We start from the raw sequence: 25,003 nt of genomic DNA, 5'->3' as shown, positions 1-25,003 counted from the left end.
GTAGTCATACACATTACATCCACCATATTGGATAGCTGCAATGGCATGTTTGCAAGGGTACCCATACATTTGCCATTCAAGGCAAGAGCATGTTCGCCGTTCAAGATCCACCTTCTTTGGATCTACATTTGCATTGTTCACATCACGAACCTCAAACTCTGCTGCACCACCTGACATACAATAATTTTCTGATACCATCTCTCCAACACAAATGCCTTAGCATAAATATTTTAATTATTAATTTATGACATTGCAATTTGTGTAATCCAAACACCAAATAGCGTAAGCACAAAGGTCCCCAATAATAGTAATAAAATCACTACCAAACACTATAAATAAGCATTATCATTATAAAATACCCGCATCAAGATTACTTCATACACATAATGCTATAGTGCACACAAAATGGAGGCTAGGACACGCTGCAAACTTATCGAGTACAACAATGTTATAGGCAATGGACACAACATCCAAGCACTGTGGTAACCACCATGTTGTGTTGTGTTGTGTTACATTCTCTCTGTCCATCGGCTGCAAAATATAAATTTGATCGGCATCATAATGAAATCATAATAATCATCATATCCTGTTTTGTTTTTACCCAATGGATTAGACAAGGCGTCTCTCTTCACTATCAACATATTTTCTCTTCTTCCCTTTGCTTAGGCTTGTGTTAGCCAAATGCAATGGATTAATAACCTCTGAATATGTTTCCCTGTATTTGTCAACCGTCCAGTACACATCAACATAGTCATGTATGTCAAGTCCATTGTATTTGATAGCTGCAATGGCATGTTTGCAAGGGTTCCCAAACATTCAAGGCAAGAGCATGTTCGCCGTTCAAGATCTACCTTCGTTGGATCTACATTTGCATTGTTCACATCACAAAACTCAAACTCTGCTGCACGACCTGATACAATGATTTTTTGACAACATCTCTCCATCAGAAATAGCTCCTTCAACTCCAAGAACGAATGTTGCCTCCCAATTTGAACTTTCTTTAGATCTATCATTAAATATCTCTATCATATAATCGTGCAACTTTACCAACACCCAACTGATAGGCACGCCTCTCCATTCAATCCCATTACACCACCAATCATACAAGTCGTCTAAAAAATATCCCCCCCCCCCTCCAAAAAAAAATAAAAAATAAAATAAAGCTTTTCTTCAAAGTGAGAAGTGACCCAGTGCTTAGGATTAATATCCTTTACAATATTCCATGCTTCTTTATATTTATCATGAATTTCACTCATGCAAGCATCGAATTCAGAATGACCCCTTGCATAAACTGCACTCTTAAAAAGCTTATTCAAATCCGAAAATTTAAACTTCTCCCAAATTTCTACAACCAGCTCCCACTGAGAGTAACGATGACATGCAAGGGGAAATATACCACTAACCACTTCAAGAATCCCTTCTTGTCTCTAACCACATCATAGTAGCGCCCAAAGTTAGGGATCCGGCAATCCACCCACACCACGTCCCTTTGGATTTATCAATCATCTTTTGCTGCATAAACACCATTATTTAATTTTTAATTTTTAATTTTTTTTTAAAAAAAAAAGAAAGAAAGAAAGAAAGAAAAGAAAAGAAAAGTGTAAAGCCCTCGGTTGAGAGGTTGGAATTGATTCATATATACGCTCTGCGGGGTATGGTTGAGATGAGTACCTTCCATATTAAATTTACACTCTCTTTATCAATATCATTTGTTACATGGCAGTAAAAAATTCACCTTGTGATACCTCAAAAGGAGGAACTCGGCTGGAATAAAGTAAGAGGGAATGTGAAAGAATAGTAAGAAGAAAGAATGAAAGAGGAGAAAGAAACTTTAGTACCTTTGCTCGAGGAAAGAATTGACCAGAGACGGTAATTGAGAGGAAGAATCTTTAATGATATGATTCAAAATATTTTCAATCTTTGCTTGTAAGATGAGTTACTAGCACCAAAGTCTCGTCATGTAAAAATGATTAAGCAGGTGGTCCTAATAGAAAAGGTGACAGAAGCAAATGTTGAGAGGTACGAGGACAAATGCGTTGACATAGGATAGGAAGGCCAGGATGCGGATTAGTTACTACATACCACCCTGATCGTATCTAGCTAGGAACGGACGCAGGAAGTTCCTGCAATGAAAACTTAAGTGGGTCCTCCGTAATTTGTTTCAGAAATCTACCCGTCCATCTGTTTTGTGATCTCATTTTAGGACTTAAGACTAAAATTTAGCAGGATTCAAGACTCAAGTGGGTCGCACTAAAGGAAAAGGTGGGTAGGAAAATTCTTACCGTTGAAACCTCCTTGGGTTGACAGTGATGTTTACATGCCATGCATCTATACCGTTCGTAACGTCATTCCTAATGGGATGAACTGAGAGAACAAATATTATCCTATTCAAGACTTCTGTAACCCACAAATATTTTAACCCTGGACGTTTCGATTATTAAGTTTTCGGCCAACTTGTGTATTTGATCTGGCTCATTTTTGGTCAGTTTTGGCAGCCAAAAATGAGCCCACAAAAAGGATGGACATGTTAGATTTCTCCCAAACATCACGGTGGGCCCCACCTAAGTTTCCACCGTGAAAGCCATTAGTAGGAAATCTGGATTGTGATACGAGGGCCATGTGGATTTTATCCACACCGTCCAAATTTGAGGCAGTTCCAAGGCTAAAGTCTACTACCCGTTGGGGATTAAACACTCCCGTTGAAAACTTTTTAAAAGCCAGGTGGTTTTGGTTCACGCTGATATTGGTATTTTGCATTCATCCAGGTTTATATGAACAGGTACGGATGGAATGGAATATGGTAGAACACCTCACCAGTATACAATGTAAGCCCCACCGTTGCGCTTGTAAATTGCCACATTGGCATGGTATACAAATTTTGTTTTCGTTTTTCTGAGAAAATGCCAATTTCCTATTCCCTTGCTTTTGAGCATTTTTACCTGTTTGGGTATTTGTCTTGTCTTGGAGTGCAGATACACTCTCCGTAAATAACTTATCTTTACAAAATCATGTGTTTTAGGGAAAAATAAAATTGCCTTTGATCTTCAATTTTAATGGTAGATGTAACGGCGCATTCCACTATTGTGATATTGTCTACTTTGTTAAAGCTCACGGATTTAAAATGCGTCATGCCAATTAAGGTACAATATTGTCCGCTTTGGGTCGCAACCATTTTGATAGCTCGACCAGGCCCTACTTAGGCCTCGCCCACAACAGCCTTGATGCACCCTCACGGATTTGTTCTTACTCAGCGGAAGCACCAGGGCCACATCACCCACAGGACGCGTCACTTGGGGTAAGGATACTGGTAGCTCGCCCAAGCCTACTCGTCCCCGCCCACATCAGCACTTACCCATCTATAATATTGTCCAACCCAACTGCCATCAGAGTGCACAACGGTGGTTTTGTTTGTCATTGGACATAGGCTCACCTGTTCTAGGCACAACTTGTGGCACTGGGGCGGGCCGTTACAAATGGTATCAAAGCTGAGGATAGCTCTACCCTTGGTGGGGGATATTGTGACATAATACTGTGACACATGTAGGCAAACGCTGAGTGGGCGGGGTCTGAAGAAGGACCTGGGTGAGCTAGTAGTGGTAGGCAGACTACTGTGTTGGTAGTGGGGTGGGCCGTTACAGTAGAAATCCGGTGTAATAACGAATTTTGACAGTCCATTTTGCTTATCTCACTTTTATAATACTTGTGCCTTTGTCTTGAATTGCTTTGATCTGATCAATACAAGGAAAATTGATGATATTGATTGTAGGAATGGGTTTAATCATCAATGACTGTCTATCTTGCACGTTCTCTCAGAGTATCAAATAGCTACTACTCTCTTTTCCTCCTCCCGCAGCCCTTTCTAATTTTTCCTGCTTTCCCTCCACCATCCTTGCTCCTTGTTGACGGAAGGAGAAGAGGAAGCTGAACTGTCGGATCATCGACGGCTGCTGGGGCCATTCTCGTAGGTGAGTTAACCATCGATGTGGCCTTCTTTCCTTTCCAAACGAACCGCCAAGGATTCAATCCCATACTCCATTTCCGCTATCTTGATTGTTGGTGTTTTCTTCATATCCGTTCGTTCTGATTTTCAGTTCCCTGAGTGATTCCTGAAATGCTACTCGCATTCTCACTGAGATCGAACTCTAGGTCATGCCTCTGCTCTGGAGTCCACCAATAAATCAGCGTGGCCTAGAATTAGCCACTGATAGCCGGTTAGCGGGAATCTCGGCGCAGTTCCAAGATGGGATCCGGAGAGATCCCGTTTTGTATATGCGTTGGGATTCCCGCCAGCTGCTCGCTGGAGTGGGTGGTATGTTGGGGGTAAGACGAATGGTTCTCTCTCTCAGACTAATGGCTCTCTCTCTCTCTCTCTCTCTCTCTCTCTCTCTCTCTCTCTCTCTCAGTGAAATATACCGCTGTAAATCTGCATCCGGATTCCTACAGATTGGGGTGTGCTGTCTTCATCATGTACCCTTGGGGAATACCCAATCGACGACGGCGTTAACATATCTGGTTTCAAACAGTTCTAATTTCCACTTGCTTCATGATTTCCGCTCATCCTTGGGTGATAGGAAATTGAGGGTACGCTGCAATGTTAGCATATCTTGTTTCAAACAGTCCCAATTTCCACTTGCATCGGCATTCCTGCCCATCATTAGTTGGGGGAAATTGTGGGTATGCTGCAGTTTTAACATCTGTTTTTATTTATTTATTTATTTATTTATTTTTAAGAGTCCCAACTTCCATTTGCATTGGGATTCGTACAAGTCCTCAGGTGGTGGGAAATCAAATGCACGCTGCATTGTTAACATATCTGGTTTGAAACCTTCAGAATTTCCATGTGCGTTGGGATTCCTGCATGTCCTCACAGTGGTGGGAAATTGAGGCTATGCTGTTGTTTTTTCATATTTGGCTTCAAACAGTCCCCAGTTACATCTGTATCAGGATTCCTGCCTGTTGTCAGGTGGCGTGAAATTGAGGGTCCATTGCCGTGTTAAGATATCTGGTTTTAAACAGTCCCAACTTCACCATTTGCATTGGAATTCCTGCCTGTTCTTAGGTGGCGGAATGGAAATTGGGGGTACTGCTGCTCGTGTTACACTGTTCCCTTTTACCCTAACGTCGATATTGGTAAATTTTAATAATGCCTCGCTTGGAGATTTTGACTGCTAATGTGGAATTTGGTAGAAGCAGCTTCCTATGCTTGTGATTTCTGCTGTGGGATTCGTGGCTCTCTTCTTGGTACACATGGCAATGTGGCTTGTATGTGATATGAGGTATTTAGATATAGTTCATTCCTTAGGTGGAGCCTGCAGTGAGAAGAGCCTTGCCCAAAAATTAGACCAGTTTATTCATCAGATAAATTGTGAAGGGCATCCCATCTGATGAGTGGACTGCCTATGTTTTAGCCAAGGCATGCTCAAAGTGGTTTGGATTGCACAAGTGTGTTGATTTAACGTGTATGCTGAGAAGATGTTGCCTACTCATGACATACAAATGAGGGGGAAGTGAAGCAGATACGATTCAAAATATCCTCTCCTATTTGATTTGCTTCATCACACAATAAGAATACCATCTCTCTTATTTCTGTTTCTTTCAGTGTACTGCTACACTTGCATAATCAAATCATAAAACTAGCATGAAGCATGAAAAGTTGAGAGTTTGGGAGCGTAGAAATACTTATGCGGAAATACATGTCCCCACATAAATCAAATAGTTTGCTCTTTCGTGAGTTTGTGGAAATGTCCCATCACAAAAATCACTTCTTTCCATTTCCGTTTTCAGGAAAAATCCTTGGTTAAAGTCCAGAATTTTCATGAGAGGTATCATGAAAGATATCTTATCAACTGAGAGGTATTTCTGAAAATCTTGCAAACATATTTGATAGATATAATGTTAGAAAAGTGAATAGTGATGTCAATTTTTACTAGGAAATGGAAAAAGCTCTCTAACAGCCCATTTCCATTTCCATTTCCATTTCCATTTCCATTTCTAGTCAAGGTGTTCCGTATCCGTTACGATATAACTGTAAAGGCCAATACGAATAGGTAACCGGCATGACCATTATGCGATACAGGGCAATTGGGTTTTTTTGGACCATATCGGCCCTGGGCACAACGACCGTTACCCCTGTAATCGTCGAAAAATGACCTTTTTTTTTTTCAATTTAAATCTATTTTTCTCCTCATTTTTTTTTTTTCATTCCAAATTTTTTTAAAGATTATTCTACAATAAATTTTGACCACTCTTACTATAGTTTTTAGGATTAAAACCGTCGTAGATTGAAGTGATTTGGGTGAATAGAAGCTCCGAGGGCTACTTTTAAAAAAATAAATAAATTGAAAAAGTGGTATTTATGCATTTTTTCGATTTCTTGTTCTAATGCTTGATTGTGATGTGTAAATATTAGAGACACATAACCATGTTCATAAATTCACCTGACAACTAGATACAACACTCTCACCAAAGATTGGACCGTTACACAACCATAAACATATTCAAAATAAAAATGAATACATATTTGGAATATTTACATTATTTTGGATTTTTTAAATATTTTTTTTAAAGAAGATTTCGGACAAAAAAATTTCAACTGTTATGGGGTTCGTAATGGTCATTACACCTCATATCAACCATTATGGCCAATACCCGTATCGGTAACGGTGGTGACCGTTACGGCCACCATTATCGAAATAGAATACTTGTTTCTAGTTGTTGTTGAAAAAGGTAACAAAAAATTTCCACAATAAGGCCTTTCAAAAGATAAAATTCCCACACTTAACTTTTCAGCTCTCTTCAACTGATTGTTATGAGGCTTAGAGTGTATGCTTCATGCATGGCATTTTCTTGGATAGCATACTCCTGATTTGCACTTCTATTGGCTAGAATCAGCTTCCCAAGAGAACTACCACCAACTTCAACTCGGGAGCATCGGAGCGTTGAGCTTTCTATCTTAATGACTATAGATTGAGCCCAACTACTTTCGACACAATCCTCCAAAGAAATACTAGGGAAATCTTTTGTAAAATTTTGCTTGAGAGGTTACCATATCTAAGGAAGATACTTCCAAAGTTGATATATATTTGATTTGAGTTTGTCCACTTGTAAGTGTTGAGCGGAAAGTTATCTTGAAGGCGAGATTTGACCGAGTGAAGGTGTGGTCTAATTCTTTTCTAAACTTTGCATGGATTAGTTGAAGAAAACAACTATTTCTTCAACCTCTTTTTGGTGCAGGATGGGATGTTCTAACTTAATACGATGTGTTGAAACTAGATAGTGGATTAACTAGAGTAATCAAAAGACAAAATAAAGCTAAACTACCACAAGTTAAAGAAACTCAGATTTGTAACATGTTAAGATTCAAAACACCTGACAGTCCCGCAATGTGATTCTTATGAAGTATCAAGTAATTAGGATCATGTAGAAGATATGACTCCCACTTAGCTTAAGTATTAAATCTGAACGTACATGGAATCACTTGAGTTCTATGGGTTTTGCATATTTAGGGTTGTTTTAAGGGTTAGGGAATGTAGGGAATAAGTTTAGAGTATTTAGGAAACTAGCAATTTAGGGCTTCGATATAGGGATTTAGGATTTTGGGGATAGGGATTTGAGGGTTTAGGGTTAATAAGTTAGGAAAAACTGGGGAAATTAGGTTTAGGGTTATAGGATTTTAGGGGAATTTGGATTAAGGTTCAAATTTGGGGATTAGGGTTTGGAAAGATTGGGGATTTTGGGAATCTTAGGGTTAGGGATTTATATTTAGGGTTTGATAAAGGGGATCTAAGTGAAGAGGGAAGTCAAATATTCGAAGCAGGGGGGCCACGGATTGGGGCTGTCCGTACGGACATTGTTCACGCGATACTGTTCCCACGGTGCTATTCATGGTTGGAGCTTGGGTTTAGTTGGGTATAGGTTAGGTCTAGGTTGGTTTAGAATCATAAAAAAGAAGAAGAAATAGAAGAAGATGATGAAGAAAGAAAGATGAGAAGAGAAGTACCTTGAGAAAGAGAAAATAAGAGGATAACTAGGGGAATCACTCTCCAAATGGCTTCACACCATCAATCCAATCGTAGGATGAATTGCTCAATCACATAGCAAAGGAGAGGAAACTCTTTTCATTCATGGTTCATAATCATCAAACCCTAAATGGGGTCCGAACCTTTTATAGTATTAGAAAGAGACTTTTACAAAAAACCTCTCTTAGGAAAGAATTCTCATAAAAAATCCCTATCTTAAGTAAACCATAGAATAGTCTAAAAAAAATAAAATAAATGACAAAAACTACTCAAAACAAATAATTCTAAACTATCCTAAACTATTCATGGCCAATAAGGTGGTCCATGATCAAGATGGGCCATAACCAAGAGCGGTCCAAAGGTCTATCGTGTGCGATCCAACAGGCCGATCGATGTGCCCATGCAATCCAACGGTCCAAACACTCCAAACAAGCAACCCAGGCGCATCTACCTAGTGTTGGGTCTTCAACGATGGCTAGGAATGTGACTTGGGCCTCGTGGGCCCCATGTGATGATCGTCTAGCCATAAATGCTCGAATGTCCTCTTCACTTTTTTTCTTTGAATTTTGTCATCTTGTGCTATCAATAAACTGATATCTTATTCTTCCATTGTTCAATTGATTCTAACTCGATCCAAGAAAGTATCATGTAGTGATTTTTCATGCTTCCTTCAATATTTACTAGAAAATGCTATCTATTGTGAACATTATTCTGAAAAAATGTACCCTTTTCGATTACATTGAATATAAGATGCCTGCACCTGGCCCCACCTCCCAAGACTATAGCAAGGCAAATTGGAATGAAGCACACGACACTTTCGTAGTTAAAGGATTGATAGAGCAAGCTAATATTGGGAAACACAATGCCTCGGTTTGGAATAAGGAAGCATGGAAGTCCATTAGAGAAGCATTCAATCTTAGATTTGGGTTAGAATTTGATCATATCAAAAATTAAAAATTGCTACCGCCTGCTCAAAAGGCTATATCACATTCTATAAACACTTGTTCAACAAAGTGGGTTTGGTTGGGATGATCATTTCCATGCTGTTACCGTTAACACGGATGTGTGGAACCAATATCTCTTAGTAAGTTCATCTACTAGGATTTATTTTGATGGTTAGTTTGTGCATGATTTTCACTAATAAGAATCTATTTTCTTTTTATCATAGATGCATACTAAAGCCAAGTTTTTTTAGAAAGGAAAACTTCCCTATTTACGATCAGCTAGACATATTAATACAAGGTACTTGTTTTCTTTTCATTCTGTTGATATGTTAAAAGCTTTAGGGATTTTTTATATGGTTTTTTTGAAGTTATGGATTCAATATCAAAGCATGCATCCTTTTTCATACTTGGTTTTCATTCAAATGTGAGAATACGAAGGATCTATTTATTGGAATATTGGTATTGTATTGGCTGATATGGCTGTATCGTATTTGAATTGTCACGACTCACAAGATGATATGTTATAGGGGGTTGTATTGGTATCAATACAGGTTGATGCAAGCTGATACACCCATGAAAGCCCAATTTTGAATTCTTAAAAAAAAAAAAAAAAAAAAAAAAAAAAATTCACTTGTCTCCTTTGTTTTTCATTTAAACCAAAGAGGAAGCTTAAAAGCTCATTTTAAGCTAGATCTAGGCCTATTTTTGGATTAAAAAAATGATTTGAATGTGATTTGATAAAGCTAAGTGAAGTGGACCATTATGGGAAAAATCAGAAAGAAGGGTACACTTTCACTTTCTTTTTGTTGTATTTCAATGTGATGGATCTTAATTCACCAAATTATGCTTGATTTGTGTTCAATTAGGGCGCATTTAGTTAACCTTCAACAAGTGAAACCAACAGACAACATTCTCATCAGGGAATGGTTTGATACACCATCGTATGTATGTCCAAAATTAAAAAAAAAATGGATAGAATTTTGAATATCTTATTTTTGTCTTTTATTTTTCCTGGTTTTCCCCTTAATTCTTTGGCTTATTATTATTATTATTATTATTATTTTTCCGACTGATTCAGGCTGATATGGTCTAATAAGGTCCGATGTCGATACGCGACGCCTATATTGTTTCGTTTTTTAGCTAGTGCTGATACGCTCCCCGATATTGATATTCAAAACCATGAAACAATCTTTTTTTTTTTCCTGTTCATTAATTTTCTGATAATTTTGAGATTGCGATGGAGATGAGAATCCTAACATCTTTTCTATCTAGAAGTGTGAATTTCTCAATCTTTTTGAAGATTTTTGTAGTATACTTTTCTTGTAGTTATTCATCTATAATGAGGTAAAATGGCAAGGTCCCATAGTATTGCAGTTTTCTTTTCTTCTGATATATGATATCAAATTCTGTATCAAATATATGCAATTGTGAATTCATTGCATTCGGTTAATTAGAAGATTTTCAGAAATGTTCTGTTCTGTTATCATTTCTGCAAGTTTGATTGAAATTTCGAGTTTTCTGTTTCATTGTATTCAATTCAATGCTTCATTTTGAATTGTGTTTGAATTCTGAGTTTTCTGTTTCCTTGTATTCAATTCAATGCTTCATTGTGAATTGTCAAATATATGCAATTGTGAATTCATTGCATTCGGTGAATTGTAAGATTTTCAGAAAGGTTCTGTTCTGTTATCATTTCTGCAAGTTTGATTGAAATTATGAGTTTTCTGTTTCCTTGTATTCAATTCAATGCTTCATTTTGAATTGTGTTTGGAATTTTATTTCCTTGGTCTACTGTGTGATTTTCAATTATTCCTACTATTATTTGTTTCTACTATATACATCAATAAGATACATTCAAATCTTCACTTCTATGAGAAGAAATCAATTTTCTGGTACATGGATTTTAAAGGATTTTAGATGTGGAATGTTGCTGCAGCTGGAGTTCTTTGCATTGTGGAAGTGGCACAAACATCACAACCGCAAGGAATGGAAATGAGCCTAAGAAAATAAGAAGGAAAATAATTCTATTGGTCCTTCGGATCTTTGCTTCCAAAAGATGACTAGGAACATCAATTTCTAGAAGAAGAAGAAGAAAAAAAAGAAGAAGATGATGATGATGATGACTGGATGCCAAGTCAGATCTGGTGGAGAAGAGAACCAAGTATTACTGATCTGTTGAAATGGGAAGATATTGGTTTGCAAACATCACTTTTTATCTAAATCAACAAAAACAAATCATATTCAGATATCTGTGCATCTTTGTGTCTATATTTCAATTTGAATCCTCATATTTAGTTGATAACAGTAGGGTCTAGTGAAGATGTTGAAGTGATACTGTTTTCCTTCTGGGATTAAACTGTAGCATGTGAATGCAGCATATAGTGTTAATTGCCACTCCAATTGAAGTTTTGATGCTTGGACCACTGGACTATGTGGATTGGCAGGCCCATGGCCCACCATTCTAACATGTTCTGATTTTGGGCTGTTTGTTGCAAAATTTGAGGTTAAATGTCAGTGATCATATTTGCCATTTGTGGAAGATAAGGGGGGCTGATGTGGAAGATATGATTGGAGATTTTGGGGTATTTAATAGATTTTCTTTTGTTATTTAAAACCAAATCTTCATTGGTGTGATTTTGTTATTGTAAATAAGTTATAGATTGATTTAAAATCAATGTAATAGTTTGTGTATTTTCATTGAAGATTCATAGGGATTGTCTTTAGGGTCTATAAAGGGGGAGGTGCTATAGGAGGTAGGCATTCCACATTTTTTTACATTTATGAGTTTTTGTGTAAGCCTTTGTAAGGAGAATTTTAATTTTCATTGAAGTTGCTCACTCCTTGCTACTCGAACATTCTTGGGGGCATACTCTTGTCCATTCTTGCGATCCAAGTATTGAAATCTCATTGACTCAATAACTAGGTTGCACTATTTTGGAATCAAAGCAGGTGCTTGTTGGGGGGATTTTGACTCCACGTCATTCCCTAATGGTTTCGAAGGGGTGACGCATGAAGAATTTGTGTAAGTAATCCAATTGATCCATGTACTCATAGACTGTGTTTTAAATAGCAAATAGCATGTAGTGTAGAATTCACCCCTCTGAAGTGTGAGGTGTAAGCTACATAGCGTGTAGCGTAAGCTACATGCTACTTCTAAATTTTTTAGTCAAGGTTGCGCTTTGTTGCACCAATTTCATGATATTTTGGACCAATTAGACTGATTAATAATAAATTTTAACAATATTTCATTATATTTGGTGCAACTAAACTTAACCTAAAATAATATAGGGTAATGATTAAGCGTAAATGTAAAGAAAGCAATGAAACTGATTTAATGCTGTCACTTATATTCATAGTTCAAAAAAAATGCTGTCACTTATATTATTTTTACTAAAAGCAGTGAAAAATTAACTAATTTTTTTGAAAAAAAAAAATGTAACAAATCATTGAAAGCATCAATTGATTTTAATGTTGTAGTTAAAAAAAATTGTAATGTGAGCTACATAGCGTGTAGTGTAGTTATGTAGCATGTTGCACATGAAAATTATCATGTAGCGTAGGCTACACATGACTTGAGCTATTTTCATGAGCTATGTAACGTTAAGGCTAAGCTACGCTATGTAGCGTAAGCTACATGCTACACAACGTAGCTATTTAAAACATTGCTTACAGAGTGAGTAGATTAACTCATGCTATGGTAGGTAATCTCACCAATCAAGTGGGAGAGCTCCAGTGTAGAGGGATCTAGATACTGAAGTTGGAGCACATGGGCACTAGGGGAAGATTCCTACCAAGGTCCTAACCAACAATGGTCAGCCCCAACTTGTGATGATACCAATGATTGAACTCTTTGATTGTTGCAATGTGAAAGAGAGTCTGAAATTAAGGTAAAAAATTTCTAAATTCCATAGTCGTTTGCATGCTGGTGACTTAATCAATTGGCCGAGCAATGCGGAAAAGTTGTCAATATAAAGAAATTGTGGACAATCTGAAGGTTAGGTTAGGTATGAAGTCCTTTGGTCACACGTTAGCATGTTGGAATGATTTCTAAGCCGAAAAATCTGTCAGGATAAGGAAAAAGTAAATTCTTAGGAAAAGATGAGAAAAAAAGTTAAAAGGAAGATCATAGCAACGACTTATGCCTGTGTCCTTTATCAAGATGTCACAATCCACGTTAAGGAAAGAAATTAATAAATGAATATACTAAGGAGTTCCATACATTGACATTGTGGCAGTGTTTCTTGAGTATGAAGACCAAAAGATTTCAAGGTATCTTAATAGTCTTAATTAGGACATTAGAAATAAATTGTTTGTCTACAAAGTATTTAATAACAGTAATGGTGGCCATAGCGGCCACCTTCATTACAATTACAATACGGGTCATTCCGGGTGTTACAACCTTTATAACAAAAAAAAAAAAGAAAAAAAAAAAAGAAAGAAAGAGAGAAAAGAAAGAAAAAAACTGCATCAGCCCCATAATGGATCGTTAACGGCCTTTATGGGCCATTTTTTTCACACCTTATGTTCTTGACTCTCTGGGTATGGGCATCTATTACAACAAAAGACTGATTGTGGTGGATCATTAAAATTCAAAATTCAAGATATGTGTATGGTGAGGAATGGTTTCTACTGATGAGTATAATCATTCATCAGGTTAAAACATTCCCTTAGCAATATCATGTGTTGAATTTCTTGCTTAATTGGTGCGCTTCACCACAAATCCAAAATAATTGATAATTTAGAGTTCAAAATCCCAACAAAATCTAGGTTTCAATTTTCAAGTGTTGGGAAAGGGAGATCCTTACTTTTGTCCAGCTATTCAAGTATCTGACTTAGGCACCCCAGTTTTTTGTTTTGTAGTATCAAAGTCATTGATCACTCCCATTTCCATGTATTAACAATTCTAGTTGTCCCACCATAATATATTGATTGCTAATGTGGAAGTGGCTATAGGCTTCTTCCTATAGTTTCAATGCTCCAAATTTCCTTGGTACTCTTGCAGAAAGCTTCTCCGTATGATTGTACTTCAAGTTCATGGTAATCCATGGACATGCACCTACTTGTGAGTCTCGTGGCCTAGAAACAATTTGAAGTAAACACTAAGGGCCCTTTTGGATACCGCCAAATAAATTACTTTTTCTACTTAACAGCAGCAGACAAGTAACTTATTTGAGATAAGTAAGTTTGGTTTATGATCAATTATAAATAGTTTTTTATTTTTTATTTTTTAAATTAAAGTTACTTAATCACTTCCGTTTAATAAGTAGAAATCAAGATAAGCTACTCAAGGCATAAGAAACTTATCTAAGTAACTTATGATCCAAACGACCCCTAAACATCTGGAAAGCTATGTTTTCGTCTCATTTGTTTTTTTTTTTTATATGACTCTTAGGTAATAAACTTTAAAACTTTATTAATCTCAAACTGACAAATCCCAAACTCACACTTTCACTTGGATAAAAAAGGGAAGACTATCCATTTAAAAAATAAAAATAAAAATTCGTTTAAGTATTCTTAAGTGACTTAACACCTATTGCATGAACCACTCCATTACACCCTGCATTGTTGACTTCTAAGTTCTAACATGTATATTCTGCCTACTTGTCAAGGTTAAATCAATACATGCTTGTGATGTTATGAGAACATGAATAACAATATGGTCATTTTGTGTATTGAAGCTCTTTCTTTCTCAAAGAATAGTTTTCTAGTCATTTAGGATTATGGGTTTCTATCCTTGTGAGTGTTCTTGATGCATCTTTTTGGCAATTGGTTTCTATCATTTCTTGCTAAACCAAAGGAAGATAATTATTACATTGATGTGTATCTAATTTTAATGTTCCTACCTGTAGGTTTTGAGCCAAAAGTTACTATCTCACTGGAAAGCTTTGATCAAGTGCAGGTGTGGTTTTGTTATTTCTTTAACTCTGCTTGAAAGCAACTGATCTTATCTCTCTTCATGAATTCAAACAACAGAATCTTTTTATTTCCTTCATGTTTTCCTTTAATCTACTAACTTTGCCATTTTGCATTCAGAATGCTTCTGATTTTGAACTTCCAGATTTGTTACAGATGCATTAGGCAATGTGATACCTGGAGTCTGTGGTGTTCATAATCAACGGCAGGTTAGGTTCTCATTGATAAACATTATATTGTAAAGTGGCATTCATGAACAAATGCACAATGATTGGCATTCTAAATTGATCAACTTGAACAAATTTCTCTGCTGCTCCATAAAGATGGGAAACAAATTACATAGTACCAGTTTTGAGCTCTTGCTAAATTCCAATCTGTTTTAAGGATCCCAAATAAATTCAGGTTCTAGAGTACCATAGCATTTTACCCACCTCAAATTGAAATCACTTGTTTTGAAATATCTTATCCATTACTCGGTTTGCAGCATGCACGACATGGGCAGTCTGTAACTGTTTCCAATCTGATATGTCCAGTTAGTCTACAATTCAATACTGGCAGAATTTGCTGGCCATTGATTGGTGAGGAGACAGTTCCAACTGAACTGACAGTTCTGCATTTTGACACTTCACAGAGGGAGGGAGAGGGTTAAGGATTTCTTCAAACATGTTCAAGTCGCCACTGTTTGTCTTACTACTTTTCACCATGCCATTTGATTCATCAGCTGGTTAAGGATCTCTTCAAACAAGTTCAAGTCGCTACCATTTGTCGTACTAATTTTCACCATGCCATTTGATTCATCAGTTAAGGATCTCTTCATGTTCAAGTGGCCACTGTTTTTTCTTACTACTTTTCACAATGCCATTTGATTCATGAGCTTGTTTGGAAAGGTTTTTGGGGTCCATCTGGTATGGATCTGTTCAAATAAGCTTTGTTTTGTCTTACTTAATGGCTTGTACTGCTTTTCACCGTGCCATTTGGTTCATCACAGTTTTGAGTGTTTTCAGAATGCCCTGGGAAAGGAATTATGGTATTTGGCGTGATCATCCACATGTGTATAATCAAATGCTTATAAAAAACAACAACACTAACATAGAGGAGTCTTTTTATTTTTGCTGCTCTTCTACGGTGATTTGATGGATTCATGGATTTAAATTAGCCTGCATTTGATTCGATGTTTTAAGGATGCAGGGGCCTATAGTGGTCCTTTTGGTGGTCTTGAATTTTGAAGCTTATCACCTTTCAAAAAAATAAAATAAATAAAATAAATAAAATAAAGAAAGAAAGAAAGAAAAGAAAAGAAGTGAAGTTTATAATATTATTGTGGGGTTTTGTGGGCCTGATCTATGGCATTCCTAATGAAACATTAAATAGAAGTAATTGATGAGGGAGAGAGATGTTAACAAAAACAAATGCAGCAACTGAACATTACTGCAATAGCTCCATCATTCAGAAGAAGATTTGAATGCAAACGTTACTGCAATAGCTACTTCAGATTATGTTTTGTATTTTAAAGTTACCACCAACAAATAGCACAAACAAACTCTTCCATGTCCATCCCGCAAATCACTTTGGTTTATTGCAAAGGCTGGTTCAATTGCAACCTTTGTGAAGCATAAACCAGCAAGTGATCACAGTTTCAACAATCTTCATGCTGTAAGAAATGAGTTTCCTTTATCTTTGAATTTTGCTCTCTCATTCCATACGTAGATTATTGTTAATAAACCATATGCATATGATCTTAACAAAATCCAAGAACTACCCGCACTGAATTTTTTGTGCTTCTTCCATCCAATAGATTTTGCTATCCATTCACATTGATGATTCTATTTATATTATTTTAAGAAATAGGGCATTCTCATTTAGGGGCCGTTTGGATCTTAAGTTGCTTAAGATAAGCTACTCATACCACAAGTAGCTTATCCTAGTTTCTACTTATTAAGAAGATAAGTATGTTTGGTAAACAACATACTTATCAGCCTCTCCTCTCTTTCATCTGTCTTGATGCCTCTGTTCAGCAACTCATGAAAAGTAGAACAGATAAAAAATTAACCAAAGTGATCAAGTACTTTTAAGTAAAAAAGTTACTTATTAACTAATCATAAACCAAACTTACTTATCTGAAATAAGTCACGTATCTACTGTTGCAAGTGGAAAAGTAACTTATTTGGTGGTATCCAAACGGGCCCTTAATATAAGCTTTTGCACTTTGTCCCATCTCCCATAACCGCAGCAAAGTAGATTGGAATGAGCCTTCTTAATTGGAATATTGATAGAACAAACTAATATTGGGAAAAGGATCAGATACAGGGTGGACTAAAGAAGCTTGGAACTCTACAAGATATGTATTCAATCTTGGTTTTGTGGTTCAAAATGATTTTTGACAATTAAAGAGTCATTATAAACTGCTTAGAAAGCATGATCTCACTATACAAACTCTAGGACAGATGATTGCTGCATCAACTTTTAATGCAACCCAAGTTTACTAGTTGGTATGGTCCACTTGAGCGTTGGATTTGCTTCATTTTTGGGCTCATACCTTAAAATGATACGAGAAAAGGGATGGTTGGCATGGATAAACAGATACATCATGGTGGGCCCTCACACAGACGGGTGGGGGTGGGGCGTAATCTGCTTCCAACCATCCGAAAGTCCCACCCGGCTCAATCTGTGTGGGGGCTACCATGATGTATCTGTTATCCAAGCTGTCCATCCCTTTTATCAAGTCATGTTATGGTATAACCTAAAAAATTAGGCAAATCCAAGGCTCTAATGGACCACGCCAGAGATGACTCTTGCATTTAATGCAACCTAAGCTTACTATTTGGTGTGGTCCATTTGAGTGTTGGATCTGAGAAAAGTGATTAACGGCATAGATAAACAAAAGCATCATGGTGGGCCCCTGTGGGCCCCCACACAAATTTGGCCTGTTCTTGTTACGTCCAGGTCCTGCCCCGCCGCACGCACGCATTAAATACTTAGGGGGCGATTGGCGTGGGGTATTAGATGGGATAGAATTGCGGGCCCCATGTGATTCCATCCCGCGCATCTGGAGAGGCTGGGAAAGGTTGGGATTAGGTGGGATGGAATTACATTTAGTCCCCTGTTGGATTATAGTGTATTTTGAAATCCATTACACATGTGGGCCCCACATTGATGCATGCATTTATCCATGCTGTCCATCCATATAAACCGTTAACATGTGACATTCTGGTTATATGTGTACAAGTGAACACCATCCGTTGTGAATTTGATCCATTGATTACAATTCCATGGTCCACCAAACATGAATTTTCTTAATCCTGTGTTTTCCCTTTGCAAAATTTTTATACCAAACATGGGATTGGATGGCTACAATACCATTGTATTTCCTTACATGCAATCATTGTGCAATAATGATGTTAATCCCATCCAATACAATTCAATACTATTCAATTCCATGGATAGCAGTTCAATCAACTCAACGAGGATTTCCTCCTAAAAGCTTTTAGGTTGAAGTTCTTACATTGGGAAAGGAGGTGGGGCCCACCTTGATATTTGTGAGGAATCCATCCGTTTTAAAAGATCATTTTAGGGCATGCGACCAAAAATAAGATAAATTTAAAACTCAAGTGGGCCACACGAGAAAACAGTGGGGATTGAGTGACCACCATTGAAACATTCATATGACCACAAGAGTTTTGCATCACGCTAAGGTTTTTTGTGTTGTCACTTGTTAGTACATCCCGATGGGAATGACCTTATAAACGATTTGGATGACATTTAAACATTAAGGTGGAGCTCATGAAGGTTTCAATAGTAGGAAATTCTTTCCCCATTGTTTCCTCTCGAATGGCCCACTTGACTTTTGGATCCCTTGAATTTTGGTAGCATGTCCTAAAATGATCTCACAAAACAGATGGACGAGGTGGATTCATCATTTCCAATGTAGTTTTCAAACATGGTTTTTGAGATTGTTGGTTGTTTTCCAGGTACAACCAAACATTACATGAATCAAAATATGAATTTAAGTCATCCATCCTGTGATCCAAACACCAAAGTGAATAGGCTCACTCCCATGGCATCAAGTGACAATCCATCGACAAGTTCCTTCACTCCGCAAAACACCCTCTAAAATGGTCTAGAAAAATGGATGAATGGCATGGATAAAACCCATGCATCATTGTGGGCCCCAAAGAGCCGGATTATCGTTCCAGTCAGGGCAAGATGCAATCCGGTACCCGCTTAAAGCGCAAGTTGGACTAACCATAGTAAATGCCATTTGTCAAGTAATTATTTAATACGTTTACTTCAATCCATACCATCTAAATTGTGGACACCATATAATGCATGTATGGCAGCCTAAAAATCACATGGTCGAATGATCTTAACTATCTGATATTTCTACCCTTTTGAATAGATTTTTTAATTAATAAATTCTTAGCATAAGTATTTTAATTATTAAAAAAACAAAGTAAATAATAATTTATATAATTCATCATTAATTTATGACATTGCAATTTGTGTAATCCAAACACCAAATAGCATAAGCACAAACAATAATAATAACAAAATCACTACCAAACACTATAAATAAGCAATATCATTATAAAATATCCGCATCAAGATTACTTCATACGCATAATGCTATAGTGCACACAAAACGGAGGCTAAGACACGTGGCACATCATCGAGTACAACAATATTATAGGGAAAGACGCGGAGTAGGTACTCCCCTCGCCTGTATGAAGCTTGGGAGAGGCGGAGGCTCCGAGGGCTACTGAGGATCAATGTGATGTATTAATTTTATCCACACCGTTCATCTATTTTTAAATATCATTTTAGATTAGAAAACTAAAAATAGAGAAGATCAAAGGCTCAAATTGGCCACAAAGTGGGGAAATAATTCTTACCATTGAAATATTCTTGGGGGCCACAGAAGTTTTGGATCAAGATGATATTTATTTTTTTCACTTCATCCAGGTGTATATGACTATATAAACAGGTTAGATGGAAAATAAAAAACACGGTGGATCCCAAAAAGGTTTCAATGGTGGATATCCTTAGCACCGCTGCTTCCTGTGGTGTGGGCCACTTTAGAGTTTGATCAACCTTATTTTTCATCCAGTACTCTAAAATGATATGTAAAAATGGATGGACGGTTTGGATAAAATTAATAGATCATGTTGGCCCCTCAGTGGCCCTCGGAGCCTCCGCCTGTCCCGAGCTCCGCACAGGCAGGGGTAGTACCTAATCTGCGCTACTGTGGTAACCACCATGTTGTGTGTGACATCCTCTCTGTCCATTGGCTGCAAAATATAATTTTCATCATCATCACTATCCTGATTGTAACCAATACACCTCCTCAGACTCTACATATTTTCTCTTATTCCCTTTGCTTAGGCTTGTTTTAGCCAAATGCAATAATGGATGAATAACATCTGAATATGTCTCCCTGTATTTGTCAACCGTGAAGTACACATCAAAGTAGTCATACACATTACATCCACCATATTGGATAGCTGCAATGGCATGTTTGCAAGGGTACCCATACATTTGCCATTCAAGGCAAGAGCATGTTCGCCGTTCAAGATCCACCTTCTTTGGATCTACATTTGCATTGTTCACATCACGAACCTCAAACTCTGCTGCACCACCTGACACACAATAATTTTCTGACACCATCTCTCCAACACAAATGCCTTAGCATAAATATTTTAATTATTAATTTATGACATTGCAATTTGTGTAATCCAAACACCAAATAGCGTAAGCACAAAGGTCCCCAATAATAGTAATAAAATCACTACCAAACACTATAAATAAGCATTATCATTATAAAATACCCGCATCAAGATTACTTCATACACATAATGCTATAGTGCACACAAAATGGAGGCTAGGACACGCGGCAAACTTATCGAGTACAACAATGTTATAGGCAATGGACACAACATCCAAGCACTGTGGTAACCACCATGTTGTGTTGTGTTGTGTTACATTCTCTCTGTCCATCGGCTGCAAAATATAAATTTAATCGGCATCATAATAAAATCATAATAATCATCATATCCTGTTTTGTTTTTACCCAATGGATTAGACAAGGCGTCTCTCTTCACTATCAACATATTTTCTCTTCTTCCCTTTGCTTAGGCTTGTGTTAGCCAAATGCAATGGATTAATAACCTCTGAATATGTTTCCCTGTATTTGTCAACCGTCCAGTACACATCAACATAGTCATGTATGTCAAGTCCATTGTATTTGATAGCTGCAATGGCATGTTTGCAAGGGTTCCCAAACATTTAAGGCAAGAGCATGTTCGCCGTTCAAGATCTACCTTCGTTGGATCTACATTTGCATTGTTCACATCACAAAACTCAAACTCTGCTGCACGACCTGATACAATGATTTTCTGACAACATCTCTCCATCAGAAATAGCTCCTTCAACTCCAAGAACGAATGTTGCCTCCCAATTTGAACTTTCTTTAGATCTATCATTAAATATCTCTATCATATAATCGTGCAACTTTACCAACACCCAACTGATAGGCACGCCTCTCCATTCAATCCCATTACACCACCAATCATACAAGTCGTCTAAAAAATATCCCCCCCCCCCCCCCCCCCAAAAAAAAAATAATAATAATAAAATAAAGCTTCTCTTCAAAGTGAGAAGTGACCCAGTGCTTAGGATTAATATCCTTTACAATATTCCATGCTTCTTTATATTTATCATGAATTTCACTCATGCAAGCATCGAATTCAGAATGACCCCTTGCATAAACTGCACTCTTAAAAAGCTTATTCAAATCCGAAAATTTAAACTTCTCCCAAATTTCTACAACCAGCTCCCACTGAGAGTAACGATGACATGCAAGGGGAAATATACCACTAACCACTTCAAGAATCCCTTCTTGTCTCTCTGATATAAATGTTAATTTAGGTTTGTATTTCAGGATTTGAGCCAACTTATCACAGAACCATTTCTAACTCCCTACATTCTTTGATTCAACAAATGCGCATGAGACGGGGAACACACAATCTTCTGCATTAATGGCCATGGCAAAGAGCCACACACCTCGGCATTTTCCTTCAACCTTCATACAATGAAGCGTCACAACTGGCCAGCATGCTTGCCTGAAACCATAAATGGTAGCCTTATATGCAATAAAAAGTCTTAAGGAGTTGTCCGGTGAACGACTAAGCTTTGCTGTGCTTCCTGGATTTATTCTCTGTATTTCTTCACAAATCTCCATGAGAGTTGGAATCAAGTTCTTCTCTTTTACTGCCAATTCTTTACCCCTCCAAGCTTTATCATAACCCACTTTGATTCCATATTCTCGACTAATCTCATCTATAATATCTTTGGGTGTACAATGTAATTTTTTCTGGAGTCGTCCTCTACCAAATCAGCAATCCATTTCCTATTGGCTTGTCGATGCGTTCTTGTATTTGACATTGTTGACTCATTCACAGCGTTACAAGTATGGTCTCCTTTCAAGGAATTTATCTTGAATGTAGCTTTGTTAAGAAGCTTCCATGCATGTATGCACCATGAGCAATTGTCTTTAATGCATTCCACCTGATAATGGCCACCGCCCGACCTGGTTCGCTTGTATTCAAAATTTGAACGTATGGTGTACTCCCTTAAAGCCTTGTGGAAAGCTATTGCATCTTCAAATTCTTGGCCTTCTTTTAAAACCGACATAATTTTCAGCATCTCATTAACACAACTACCAACCGCCCCATAACGTAATTCTCGATTATCCATCAACAAGCAGTCCACTTTACGTAAATCATTTGATGCACTTGGAACATTATTGTTATTGACAATGGTATTATGTGAGAAAGGTGCAGGTGTTCCATTACTTTCATGTAAATTCCGCAATGATGCTTGATTATTTTCATTATCAGCATTCTACATCAGAAAACTTAAGAAATAGAGAGAGTTAGAAACGAGAGAGAGAGAGAGAGAGAGAGAGAGAGAATCAATGAACTGCATAATTGCAAACACAAATATTAATGAACTGCCTAATTGCAAACATAAACAAATTTGTATTTCAAGTACATGGGATTCGCAGTGGGGATTGAAAGGTTTTGACCACAAAAAACGAAGAGCTGAATAGGCTCACTGCTTTGAGGAAATGCTTCCATCATATTGGATACGTCATCATCATTCTCAATCGACACTAGTGAATCCAAATCTAGACCAGGATATTTGTGCTTGACGTTGCTAATGTCGGTAAACTTGCAAATCCCATGCACTTTAGATACAAGATCGATGTAATCAATCCCTTAATCGACATGAACAATGCGGTTTGTGCCTCCCTTGTAATAAACTTTATTTGATTCCGAAATGAAGTTGCCCCCAAATTTACAGAGCACCGGCATCTTGTTCGTAGACATCATTTGGATGTGTTGTAATGAACTGAAAATTTATAACAAGAGAAATGTTGTTATGCTTAAGAAGTTGAAGAACAATAACTTTTACACGCATGTTTAGAAAAGAAAAGAGCCAAATTCTTGTCTACTTAATTGTTTACTTTTGATCTAAAATCAATTCTATAATAATTATATCACAATTTCCCTTTGTATTTACTTGAACAAGCGAGGACTATGATCTTGTTTTTTGAGGAAAAGGACCTCATGGGCCTCATGGTGGATAAAACACGCCTTAAAATTTACCTAGATTAGAGAATCCTACCAATCCAACGTTTAGCTGTTTTCCTATTGAGTTGGGGGCCCATTGCAATTCTTTCTTCCTTATTATCTACTCACAAGCCACACATTGAAGAGTTAGAATTGTCCCATCGTGAAAATATTTGAGGCATGGTCCAATCAGAGCTGGCCAAAATCATAGGTCTTAATTAATCACGAACCATGTTCCCTGCTTGTGCAATCAAAGAGCTCCAGGTAACCACACATTTTCTTGTTCAAAACTCTCAAAATGCAAGTATCATATGATTTTCGATCAAGCAAAACATGCAGGTTTTGATCCACCTTTCACTAATATGGGGGCCATCAAGGAGAAGATTCTACTAGGATAATCACTTTTATTGAATGATTTTAATTTTTCAAACTAGTAAACTCCAGATGCATAACTTTGCCAATGGTCCACACTAAGAGAAGGTTAACCAATCTCATAAAGAAGATAATTTAATGGGTGTGGGTTAGGGTCCAATCGGGACCCATTTCAGGTTCAGGTACCATCTTTTGATGACCCAGACCTAAATTTGATAAGGTTATCGAGTACCTATCACGTCTAAGGACCTTGGCTTGACCATTAGGACCACCAATTAAGGGGGTCATGATCATACAATTGAGACTTTAAAGCAAGATCCATCCATGAGGTCACTTGTACAAATTGAAGAAACAAGGATACAATATACATGTCTTTAGAGAAAGGATATGCAAGATAACAAAATACATGATTTAGATCTAGACTGAGTGAAATCAGATATCAGACGTCAATCAGAATGGCTTAGATCTAGTTCCAATTTTCAAGAGAACCATCAATACAAGGAAAAACAGAAATTAAATGGGGGAGAGGGGCCTTTGAAGGTCAAAGCTGGGATGGCTTAAGATAATCCGTTATTGTAATTCGTTATTTTTTATACTGCATTTCTATCATATAATTAGAGGCCCATTTCAGTAAAAGAAGAACTCATCTGAAAATAATGTAGCCCAAGTAGGGGGAACGTGAAGAAGTGGGAAAAAAGAAAGAATGGAAAGAGGAGAAGAAACGTTCGTACCTTTCCTGTGGAGATGGAATCCTTTGGTTGGACCAAATTGGAAAAATCTAACGATTCAAAATCTTTCTAACCCTAGCTCGTAAGATGGGACATTTGCTACGAGTTATCACCGAATGGTGCGTGCAACAAAAGTCTCGGCGTTGATAAATAGCCAATCAGGGGAGGCGGTTAGGGCCCGTGACCCGAATACCCACCAGCTAGCTGGTGTCAAAGTTCTGTGGGCCCCTGCCGTGATATATCTTTTTATCCATTCCGTCTATCCAGATTTCCAGATCAGTTGAGATAATGATCCCAAAAATAAGGAAGATCCAATTATCAAGTGGACCACACCACAGGAAACAGTGGGGGAGAATGATGTCTATCGTTGAAATCTTCCTTTGGCCCTCCGTGATGTTTAT

General features: G+C 37.3%; 3 long non-coding RNA genes across 5 annotated transcripts; 1 reads left to right on the top strand and 2 right to left on the bottom strand.

The window, feature by feature from the left end:
• Positions 1-316: 316 nt before the first annotated feature.
• On the bottom strand, positions 317-21,150 carry LOC131247419 (uncharacterized). The gene is made up of 2 exons (XR_009171726.1): positions 20,291-21,150; positions 317-699 (listed from the first exon to the last, which is right to left on the bottom strand). It is a non-coding gene; the product is annotated as an uncharacterized LOC131247419 (long non-coding RNA).
• On the top strand, positions 3,807-16,020 carry LOC131247398 (uncharacterized). 3 transcript variants are annotated; one of them, XR_009171712.1, is made up of 6 exons: positions 3,807-3,965; positions 4,092-4,320; positions 9,187-9,260; positions 10,899-11,984; positions 14,812-15,084; positions 15,507-16,013. It is a non-coding gene; the product is annotated as an uncharacterized LOC131247398 (long non-coding RNA). The 3 variants fall into 3 exon arrangements; XR_009171706.1 differs by having other exon boundaries at positions 14,812-16,020; XR_009171715.1 differs by lacking the exon at positions 4,092-4,320 and having other exon boundaries at positions 14,812-16,020.
• A 1,244-nt stretch (positions 21,151-22,394) lies between the features above and the next one.
• LOC131247412 (uncharacterized) lies at positions 22,395-24,714 on the bottom strand. Its single transcript, XR_009171720.1, has 3 exons — positions 24,606-24,714; positions 22,922-23,281; positions 22,395-22,784 (listed from the first exon to the last, which is right to left on the bottom strand). It is a non-coding gene; the product is annotated as an uncharacterized LOC131247412 (long non-coding RNA).
• Positions 24,715-25,003: the final 289 nt, after the last annotated feature.

The sequence above is a fragment of the Magnolia sinica genome, chromosome 1 (genome assembly GCF_029962835.1).
Source record: "Magnolia sinica isolate HGM2019 chromosome 1, MsV1, whole genome shotgun sequence".
NCBI classification, from domain to species: Eukaryota; Viridiplantae; Streptophyta; class Magnoliopsida; order Magnoliales; family Magnoliaceae; genus Magnolia; species Magnolia sinica.
This window is presented reverse-complemented; position numbering and strand designations above follow the sequence as displayed.